Source organism: Lygodium microphyllum, chromosome 28 (genome assembly GCF_053477565.2).
Source record: "Lygodium microphyllum isolate KBCC chromosome 28, Lygodium_microphyllum_v1.1.10, whole genome shotgun sequence".
NCBI lineage: Eukaryota > Viridiplantae > Streptophyta > Polypodiopsida > Schizaeales > Lygodiaceae > Lygodium > Lygodium microphyllum.
Genome location: NC_141162.1, coordinates 4013186 through 4022027, shown reverse-complemented (window position 1 = coordinate 4022027; position 8842 = coordinate 4013186).

Here is an 8842-nt window from a genome sequence, read left to right as displayed (position 1 = left end):
GAAATTCGGACCTCAAGCGCGTGAACCACGACCCGCAAGAAGTAGCGGCTCCAAACGTCTTGAGAAACCCCAAAAAACTTCATCTTTTCTTCATACAGATGCAGGTAAGTTGAAACTTGTTGGCCGTTGAACTGCTTCATCTCCTGTTGGACAGCCTTCAAGGCATCCATGGCATCACTATCGTGTTTCGTGTGTGCTTGCTGCTGCATATAGGATATAAACGATTGAAACATATGCTTCATGACATTCTTGTCCGTCATCTCTTCTTGCGAGTCTCCCATCTTGCTGGAAATTGACGTATCGCTTTCACATCGGGTTCACCAGAAATGTCATGGAGTTTGTGCAAGAGCTGCTGAACACAGGGTTCAAGATGCTGCAAGGCACGAGGCTAACAAGAAGATCCCAATTTTTGATGCCAAGGATCACTATATTGCTTGTCAAGTGAATTACAATAAAGAAGCTGCCAACTACTCTTGACAAGAAGCTGTAGTTATATGCATTTCGCCTTAGAAAAATAACTTGTGATCTCCATGTATATCCAAGAAGACTGAGAAGTTCAGCTCCTTTGCTTATCTGACATTACGCCGTCACCGTGCCTTTGATAAGAAGCTGAATCCGCAAGTCAAAGATCCCTGAACTAATGAAAGTCAGAATTCCAAACCATTCTCATGAGCTGAATCTGCAAGTGCCTTGATGTGCCCGTGGTAGACAAAGCCACCCCTGTCAAATGCTACTTTGTAGATGCCCTTGGCTAGGCATGCCTTTGCTATTTTTGCCCCTATCTGCTTTGCAATATCTAATGTCGGTCCTACCGAGAAATCAAGCTCATCTCTGATATTCTTTTGTATTGTTGAGGTTGATGCTAGGGTGCAACCCTTGGTATCATCAATCACTTGAGCATAAAGATGCTGATTTGAGCAGAATACTGCGAGCCGGGGCCTCTCTTCTGTGCCGCTAAGCTTTTTCCGCAGCTGCAGTGGGAGCATGCTTCGATTCTATGGTTAGTCTCTGTAGAGACGGCACTGCTAGAACAACAGTTTGCGATCCAGCAATTAGCACCATAAATGGAAGCTCTGAAATCCTGAGATTTTGCCGAGAGGATCAATTCGAAAAACAGCTCTGGCAGAACGACACAAGATTGCCAGATCCCCCATCAAATGCACCGAGTGCCTTCATATCTTCCAAAAAGGTGGAATAGGAATCATTGATGCTTTGAGGCTTTGAAGCAGGCGGTGCTGGCTGAATATTCGTGAGATTTGTTAGAGTATTTACTATAACAAAAGATTTTGGTTTCACCTTCTGAACAATTTCCCGACGCACATGCACATAAGCCGAAACCATTGATGTCAATTCTGGTGTATGCTAACATCCTGTCAACAATTGCACACTTTTTTTTTTCCCAAAAATTTGGGCTATAGATTCTTAGCTGATGCTCCAGTATCGTTCGGCTCCACCAGATGTTTCTACTCCCCTTGATACCAACTGAGAAGCCATGTCAGCTTTGATGCACATAACTCAACAATGGAAATACACCCAACCAAGATTGGGGAACTAGCTGACAGTGCTTATGCCTTAGGAGTGTTTTCCCAAACGAAAGAGTAAGATGACAGGACTTGTACCCGCATAATCATCGCAGATCCCCCAACAAAAAAAACCCTAGGAAAAGCTCCTCATCTCCAATATAGCACGTCGTTTTCCCCAGAAATAACCAGACCAAAAGCAAAACAAAAATCACGCCCCTGTAAGCTTCTTTTGAAGCTTTTACTCAATCATTGGAAATGATTTGATAAGGCTTGAGCTCTCTTCTTGCTTTCGGAGTTACTCACTAAGAGTAAGAGAGAGTAGAGCTCGTTCTTGTGGATGTTCCCATCGCATTTGATCTCCCAATGGTGTGGCCAATGTAGTAGCCACAACACGATGCTCTTTACTTGTTACAAAACAAACTGGGCTACAGCTCTTAAGTTACCGCCTTTGTTGCTTCATTGTCCCGCATGTTACGTTGGCCTTGTTCACGTGCAACCTTTGTCTTCATAGCTTAAATGTTGGCTTCTACATGGCTCCCTTTGATTCCACGGTTTCCTGCACTTTTCTTGGAGTTCTTCATTGAAATTGACAGCATGATTATATTCTTTGGCATCAGTTTTTCATATTTTTCTGACACACACACAACACACACACAAACAGAAACACACGCAAACATAAACACACAAGTGGAGTATGTACATTGGATGCGGGAATAGAAAAGGACGAAAAGATAACACAGCAATCAAACACTGAAACACACATGAAAAGATAACACAAATGCACAACAAAAATGGAGGTGTTTACGGCTCGAATGCGCAGCAGCACGACAGCGTCCAAGAATGTCACATAGCACGAACCTTCTAGAAGCCGAGACTTTGATGGCTTTGGCTTCTGTTAACAAGGGGTATCATCATCATTGTTTCTCTAGAATGAATGGTCAGGGCGACAATAGCAACTGGTGAACTTAATTTTTATGCCTTTGATCCATTGCTTAATTTTTATGCCTTTGATCCATTGCTTATGCAAAATTTGCATACTTTTTTGTGGTCCATTGGCCGACCCAAATGGAACCATGGTCATTCCCTCCAACACCCCGAGATCTTCGGTCTCTGAGGTCTCTGTAGGGACATCAACAAGATCATCCACTATTAGAGGATCTTCTTCAATTGCACTTTCATAACTTGCTTCGTTTTCTTCCTCATCATTTTCATCCTTTTCCTTTGGAGGTTCTGTCTCTGCTTTTGTAGAGGCTCTGTAGGAGAAGAACAGATCTTCGACCTCTGCATTTGCTTCTGTTTCTGCTTCTGTCTCTGTCTCTGTCTCTGCGACTGCCATGTAATAGGGAGAACAGTACATCCATGCTTCTATCTCGCTATTAGAGGTGATTTCAGAAGTTAATTCTAGTTGAGGCAGGAGGTATTCTCCGATGGACAAGGACTTTGCTTCCTTTGGTAGTTGGCTTACAATGCCCATTGTTAGGGACTGTGCCTCTGTTTTCTTGGGAAATATCCGTTTAACAGCCTCTTCGTCTCCTGATGTACCATCTGTTACCCCGTTGGAGGAGCCAATTATGACTTCGATGGATGTGGATCCATTACCTTTTTGCGATCCATACAACTTCAACACCACTTTGTTGGGTCCTATGCCTAGGGTTAGGGTTCTTGAACTAGTCCATCCTGGCTCTTGCTTCAAAAAGCCAAGGTCTTCCCAACAGCAGAGGATATGAGGTCCCATAAGAATTTGGTTTAACCACTAGATAGGTCAGCCAATAATCTTTTCCTGCAAGGGTTGTTTTTACGTATGGGAGGATGCCCAACGGTTTAATTCTGCTTTGGTCTGCCAATCTGATAAGCCACTGTGTAGGTTGAATTCCTTGCAACCCTAAGTCCTTCATTGTCATATCCATCATTATGTTTACTAATGAACCTCCATCAATCAATGCATCTGAAATAAAGCATCCTTCTATCCATACACTAATCTTTGGGGTTCCAGGATCTAAGAAGGTGTTAGCCACATCTACTTCCTTTACAGGTTCCGAGGCCTTATTGGTCTTGGTCATTGTTGAAGGAACAATCCTTAGTCCACGTCTTCTTATCAAGATGCTTTTGAATTTCTTTCGGCAGTTGGGAGACAACATCAACAGTTGTCAGAATGTTAAGTTAGGTTTAAAAGTGTCTAGGTCTCTTACCAAGTCATAATTTTTGATAGGATCCACACGCTTCTCTAGCCTGCTGGGGAATGGGGCTATACCCATTTTCATCTTTCCTTTTTCTTCTAGTAATGCAACATCTGCACTTCCTCTGTTTTCTGAGGTGCTTCTGTATCTTCTATCTCCTGGACCTCTGGTCCTGTTTCTGGGACTGTCTCTGTGACTCTATGTGGCATTGCAGTGCTCTGGTACTGCATTGTTCTATCCTGTACTACTCTATCCCTCTGTTAACAGGTTGAATTTCACAGTCTTAGCAGGAGAATTATTATCGTTCTGAACAATTGGTTCCTTCTTCTTGGCACACGTGATAGCGGCAACTTTCAACTCTACCAAATTGGAGGCAGACTCTTGTACCTTTTGTTAGCCATCAGTGGCATTGGCCTTTATAGGGGCTCTACTTGGACAATCCTTTGCAGTGTGGCCTTCTCCTTTGCATCGGATGCATAAGGTCTTGTAATCCATAGATCGTCTAGGGTTTGGAAAATTCGGGGAGAAATGACCATTTTCTCCACACTTATAACATTCCATCTTTGATCTCTGACCACCACCAGACTGTCGTCCTCTGTAACTTTGAGAGGGAAACCTCCTTGGACCGAAATTAGGACCAAAATCCCTAGGCTTTGGTCCAATATCCTGTGTTGTCATTTTGGATTCTAGCAAGTTGAATCTTGCATTTTCATCCTTCTATCTTTGTTCATGAATCTCTTTCAGAGAGCAAATATCCTCTGTATGGTTCTTTCGCAAACAGTAGGAACAGAAGGCTCCAAGAATGGTTGGTTTTTGGGTATATTCAGTGGCTAAATTTTTCGCTTGATGACACTTTTCGCACCATGTATTAGACCACATCACATCTCTCCCAGCTCCCGTAGGGATGGATATATTGGCAGTATTCACCTTTAGCGTCTGTAGCTGCTCTGTAATCACATCCATAAGCTCTTTCTTGATACTTGCAACTGAGTTGGATAAGTAGTCCTTCAGATTTTATCCTCCTAAAGTACTTGTAGTAGGGTTCTGGGAAGCTTCGGTAATTAATTGCATACACTAATTGGGTCGATCCAGAGGGTCTTCTATTCTGGTTCTGATTCAGAGCTCCTGTTGAGACTCAAGATTGTTGATTCCAGTTGGTAGGGTTCCACTGTTGTTGAGTCACCATTGGGGGAGGAACTGTTTGAGGCCACTGTTGTTGTGGTTGAACCATCATTTGAGGCACTATCGTCTGTGGCGACCACAGTGGATTAGGTGCATTATTTTGTGGCATTGTTTGCATCTGGGGATAGGGGTAGGGAACTGTCCCTGGGATTGCATTTGGTGAGTATACCATTCCTGGCATGGGAGGAGGTAAGACTCCTCTTCCTGGAGTCATTGACAGCCTTGCTTCAACTTCGTCATACAATCTTGCACTTTCCACTGCAACTTGCAAGATTGACTAGTCTTCTCAATTCCACGAACTTGTGAACTTTTGGTTGTAGGCCTCTAAGGAACACTCCTTTCTGGATTCCTTCGTCCAAATTATGGTTAGTCCATCTCTTTAGGATGGATTCCATTCACGAGACATAAGCTTCTACTCTTTCTCTAGAGGACTGACTTAGGTTCATAAACTCCTCTTGCATCCGCTCTTCAAAACCTTCACGCTTGAATTTAGTGAGGAAGGCCAACTTCAGGTCATCCCAAGTACCAAAAGTTCTTGTTGGTTGTCTCTCATACCACTCAAATGCCGCGCCTTTGAAAGTGGCGGGGAATATTGCTAACCAATGCTCAGGGGTTCTGGCATTGTTAGCTACACGTGCTACCATAAACTCTGCTACATGAAGATCAGGGTCTTCATTGTACTCTCCCTTAAAAATTGGCAATGGGACTACATTTACTGACCTGTCATCAATATTTCCAAGATGAATCTAACAAGGGGACCTTGAGTCGCCACGGGGACTTTTGTAAAGAGTGCTTTTAGGGCGTCAAAGGAGGCTTTTGGTGCGAGCTCATTCTCAGTTTTGATTTTTTCCTTCTCCCTTCTCACCTACCTCTGTACTCATTCTAACACTTGCCTCTTGATTGCGTCATTCATCAGGGGCTTGGCTCCAACTAGTTGTGGAGTGTTGAGATGGCAAGCTCAACACGTGCAGACATTGATGATGGACCGCCTGGCTAGATGGCTCCGCACGTTTACACTTAGCACGTTGGTGGTCATTATGATACTCACATGGTCACTGACTTATCACTTATTATATTTAGTTTGTTATACCTACCTACAGCTGGCAAAGACATAACGCCAGTCGATTAGTGTAGCCGGTTATGCACTGTTTGACTTAGTAGGCCACTTTCCTTTATGTTGTATCTTATCTATACTTTGTATACATTATGTAGTGTGTGGAAGAAGAAGAAAAAACCAGCAAGAAAACTTTTTGGCCTCCATCTCTCTTCTTGTGTTCTTGAGTGAGCTTCCTCTTGTGTATACAGTGTGTGTTTAGTGCAGCACCTCAAGTAAGTCACCCTACCATGCGATTCTTGGCATGGTATCAGAGCCGCACCACTGAGAGAGGCTGATTTTAAAGGCTAAAGTGAAGGAGAAGAAACAAAGGTTCGAGCAAGCAAGCAACAGGTAAGAAGCTCTCCCATTCCTCCACTCTCTCTCTTAGATAGTGCTTGTGGAGACACTGGTAGCAGGGTTGAGCAAAAATCTCAGATTGCTGTGAGATTTGGTGTGTGAGCAGAGCACTATATATTCTACAAAACAGCCCTTTAGGGCTATCCCATAGTTATTTTGGGCGTCAGAGGCCGTTTCAGGCCCTGTTTTAGAGCTGTAAGGTTGCGGACAGTAGTTTTAGGGTACACTGTGATTTCAGCTGTTTTGACCGAAAGTGGGTGCACAGGTTACATATTTTGAATTTGTAATTTTTGAGGTGTTTGCAAGAAGAAAACATAAGGTTTATCCACAAACAAGTTGCAGATTACATGTATTATTGAGCAATAAGTGAAAAAGATTGCTTGGTGTATTGCTGTGCACGTGTTGTGAAAGATTGCAGAAGACTAGCTTGCTGTATTGTATCCTTATTTGTGATAATGGCAGACAACAGTGGAAATACCATTATTGAGAAGCTCGACAAGAACAACTACCCTTCATGGAAGTTCCGTGTGACGAATTTCCTAACTAGAAAGGGCCTTTATGAGTTTGTTTCAGGTGAAGAAAAGGAGCTAGAGTTGGGTATCCCTCTGACTGCAGATGAGTTAAAAGCATGGAAAGAATGGAATGCAAAAGATAAAAAGGTGATTTACTGGCTATATGCAGTCATTGATAATAATATGTTGGGACATATCAGGAATGCAAAAACTTCACATGCAGCTTGGACAATTTTTGAAAACATGTTTTTAGTAAATACAAAGGCACGAAAGATTCAACTCAAGCAAGAGTTGAATGCCTTGAAGAAAGGAAAAATGTCTGTCAATGAGTATGTGCTGAAGGTAAAGAGCATTGCAGATGCTTTAGTAGCGATTGATGCAATGCCGGATGATGATGATTTGGTTTCATCCACTTTGAGTGGCCTTAACAATGAGAAGGCATGGAAATCATTTGTTACTTTAGTATATGTACGGAAGCCATTTCCAGATTTTGATGAGCTGATCTCTCTCATGATTACTAAAGAGGTCAATATGCAGGGTGATTCATCTGAAAAAAATGGTGAATAGGTCCAAGAATTTTACTCGAGTTTAGAAAGGGGACGTGGTAAATCCTCTTCGAGATGCCGTGGTATGGGATGTGCTAGCGATAACTAGCAAAACAGGTTTAACCAATAGTTTGGTGAAATGCAAGTTTCTGGAGGCAGAGAAAACTTTAGAGACAGGGGGAGCTCTAGAGGAAGAGGTGGATGGAAGAATAGAGGTTCTAGAAATTTTGCTATTGTTTGCCATTATTGTGGCAAAATAGGCCATATTGTAGCCCATTGCTATGCAAAGAAGGATGATATTCACAGTGGTAAATTGCAGCAAGGAAACTATGCATCGTCTTCACGATAGAATGAAGACAAAAATGAGCGTCTGTTTGTTATGCAACATATGATGAATGCAGCTATAGGAAAGGGGACACATGATGATGTATGGTATGTCGATTCAGGTGCATCTAATCGTATGACCAGTCATGCTAAATGGTTTGGAGAGATGCAGGACTTACAAAACCCAAGTTATGTACAGATGGGTGATGATTCATGCCACCCAATTTCACACATTGGAAAGGTTCCCTTGTCCTTGTATGATGGTCAAACAAAGAGTCTGATAGATGTATTACATGTGCCTTCAATTACAAAGAATCTAGTGTCTGTTGGCCAAATGGTAGAGCAGGGGTTGTAGGTCCGATTCAATGCAAAAGGTTGTTTTGTAGAAGACTTTAATGATAAGTGCAGGTTGGTCACAAAAGGAAGTAGAGTTGGCCGAATGTTCACTTTAGATGCTGGAATTCTTGCAATGGATGCTGCTATGTATGCTAAAGGAAAAGGAGTAGTTGCAGATATTGAAATATGGCATAAACATATTGGACATGTAAATGTGCAAAGGCTAAAATTAATACAGTCTAGAGGATTGGTTACACGGCTGCCTTTTTTTAGAGTTGTAGAATTGCATAAAGTCTGTGAAGCATGCGAGTTTGGTAAGTAGGCGAGACAACCCTTCTCGCATGATAGAGAAGTGAGTAGAAATATACTTGATGTGGTACATATAGATGGTTGGGGGCCTACACAGAATGTATCTCTTGGTGACAGTAAATACTTTGTCACATTTATTGATGACTATTCAAGGAAGTTATGGGTATACTTCATGAAGGAAAAAAGTGATGTGTTTGAGCACTTCAAATCTTTTAAGGAAGTTGTTGAAATAGAAATAGACTTAAAAGTAAAGTGCTTGAGATGAGATGGAGGGGGAGAGTACCTCTCTAATGAGTTCAGTGGCTTCTTGAGGACTCATGGGATAAAGAGGTACTTGCAGGTATACCCCACAGCAAAATGGTGTTGCAGAAAGAAAAAACATGCATATTGCAAAAGTTGCATGGGCATTAATGGTGGATGAAAAGAATACGAACTCCCACAGCTACAGTTCAAGGGACGACTCCTGAAGAATGCTTTACTG